Here is a 2,670-nt window from a genome sequence, read left to right as displayed (position 1 = left end):
AATGTAGGTCGTGAACGCACTATTTGGAGGAAATCTTGAGAAGGTTCAAATGCGAAGTCATAAGTCAGGTTCAAGATGAAAGAATGTGTGCCAACTTCCTTGTATTCAAGTTAGCACAATGATTTGGGAGGCACAAAGGCAGTCGCATTCGAGTATCCCGGCTTGTGCAATGATAGCAAGATCTTCACCAATGAAGCCGTTTATTAAAGAAGCAAGGCGATCTATGATGTAAACATGTGCCCGTTTATGTTACCTCGATGAAAACATGTATTTGGGAGTGTTTCGGTTCTTTATTGTAGCAGGTTCTGTTCACAGCAGATAAAAAAAGTGAAGTTCAGAGAATCCACACTAGCGTACGGACATTATCCACGCCCGTTTGAAATTTCCATAGGCTTGTGTGGAAAATCCACTAGGTTGTGTGGATGCCCGATCAAGCCCTATTTAAGGCCGATTTCAGCCCCGATTTGAGGATTCTTTTCTCCATCTTTTCCCCAACTTCAAGAGGGCTGCGGCTAGGGTTTTGAGGGGTATTGGCAAGGGTTTTGGACTGGTTCTACGGCTTCGACATCAAGCTCCACTTGGAAGAAGGTTATTGGGGGAGCCTTTGGAGGAGACGAGGCCACTCCACAAGACCATTGACACAACTACCGAGGGGGGTTTTTCTATGGATTACTTATTTTTACATTTAATTTCATTGTTGATTGTAACTAGCTCCATGGAGAGCTAAACCCCCTAGTGGGTACTTGGATTTGTGAACACTAGGATTCTATTGTTTCTTTAAACCTTTTATTATGCTTTCCTTTATTGATGTTTTAATTGAGTTCCAATCTTGAATGCTTGTTGAATGATTTCTCTCTTAGAGTGACACTAGGGTTGAGATTCTATATTGGAAACCTTTGTGGATGGGTCACATGCCATGAGGGTTAGACAAAGCTAAATTGGAGAGGGTTGAGAGGGTGAGTCGAGAGATAGCGGAGCATCCCCTTTTCTCTCATGTGTGATTTATCCTACCTCCATTTCCTTGAGTTCTTTGCGGTCATAGTAGAGTGAATGGGCTAAGGGAAGACCTTCCGCTGGGCTTAGTTGTAGAGGCAACGGAGTGAAACATTGAAGTGATTTTAGCACCTAGGGCTTAATTGTGACTAGGGACCTTCCACTGGACCAAAGGGTTAGGTCTACATCTAGGAAGAGGATTTATCACATGGAATCCCTAGAACTCATTGTGATTCTATACGAGTGCGAGGTGTTGAGATTGTTCGATTTCTCCTCGGGACCATGTATAGAGTCAGGCATGGTGACCTTAGATTTGGGACCATGTATTGAAGGATCTCCATGACTCATTAATGCATTAGTTAGGAAACATAATAGAGGGTTTTGCACTTAAACCGATTGTCCTAGGCGGAACAATATCCGAGTACCCCATTTATATTGATTGCCTTACCTCCCCTTTACTTGTGCTTCTCTTTCTTGTCGCTTTTATTCTTGTTTACATTACATCTTGTTAACAAAACCATTATTTATCTTTCACTTGGTTGAGAAATAATTTAAGTATTTTTATTCCCTACTCCCTGTGGATACGATATCCACTCACCTGGGATTTTATTACTCGACAAACCCGTGCACTTGCGGGACATACACAATGGGAGTTGTCATTCACCCTGCTAAGATCACCAAACTCAGAAGCGACATCTCCTCTTTCTGCCAGTTAGAATCTAAATCCTTATATGATACATGGGAATGGTATAAGGAAATGTCGAAAAAATGTCCGCAGCACGGAATTGTTGAATGGATGCAAATCAGAGTCTTCTATAATGGACTTAATACTTCCACCAAACAGATACTTGATGCAGCCGGCGGAGGTTCTTTGTGTCACAAGCAACTGAGCGAGGCACAAAATATAATTTAAGAGATTACAAACAATGGGTATCGATGGAGTTTTGATAGGAACAAACCAGTGAAGACTGCTGGTATTTATCCAGTTGATGTCATCAATACTATCGCTATCAGAACAACCCATTTAGCAACAGATATAATGCCAAATAGAGGAATCATCAAATTTTTTCTTGAAGTCAGTCGAGACATGGATAGTTGGCTCAGCAGCAGCAGCAACAGTATAAGCATCCACCTCAAATTGCACAACAGTCGCAGTCCTCATCCTCCTCAGAACCTTCCAACGACCTCACCAGTTTAATGGCTAAATTTATAAGGAGTACCAAGACCCGGTTCATTGGTCATGAGGAGATGATCAGAACCACCAATGCAACCATGAGGAATTTGGAGCACCAGGTGGCCCAAATGTCTAACCTGCTAGAGGAAAGGCTACCGGGGACCCTCCCGAGCAACACAGTAATAAATCTGAAAGTTTCATTGAAGGGTGTGACTTTAAGAAGTGGAAGTAGCTACCAAATTTTGTTGAGAAGGAGCCTGAACTTCAAGTTGGTGAAGCCACCGTGCACACCAACAAAGACAACACCACAAAGGATAGAAATTCAATCCCAGACTATTAACAGAAACTTCTATACCCTGTAAAGCCAAGGAAAGGCCAACAAGATGAGCAGTACAAAAAATTTCTTGACATGTTTATAACTTTGCACATTAATGTCCCATTTGTAGAAGCCATTGCTCAGATGCCGAGGTATGCCAAATTCTTGAAAGAACTGCCCACCAACA

At 42.2% G+C, this 2,670-nt stretch overlaps 1 non-coding gene across 1 annotated transcript; it reads right to left on the bottom strand.

Moving 5' to 3' along the window:
* Positions 1 to 1,672: 1,672 nt before the first annotated feature.
* LOC120278366 lies at positions 1,673 to 1,779 on the bottom strand. The gene has a single exon (XR_005541698.1). It is a non-coding gene; the product is annotated as a small nucleolar RNA R71 (small nucleolar RNA).
* Between the last annotated feature and the right edge of the window lie 891 nt (positions 1,780 to 2,670).

The sequence above is a fragment of the Dioscorea cayenensis genome, chromosome 15 (assembly GCF_009730915.1).
Source record: "Dioscorea cayenensis subsp. rotundata cultivar TDr96_F1 chromosome 15, TDr96_F1_v2_PseudoChromosome.rev07_lg8_w22 25.fasta, whole genome shotgun sequence".
Classification (NCBI taxonomy): Eukaryota; Viridiplantae; Streptophyta; class Magnoliopsida; order Dioscoreales; family Dioscoreaceae; genus Dioscorea; species Dioscorea cayenensis.
Note: the sequence above shows the minus strand (reverse complement) of the source record. Positions and strands in the feature narration are given on the sequence as shown.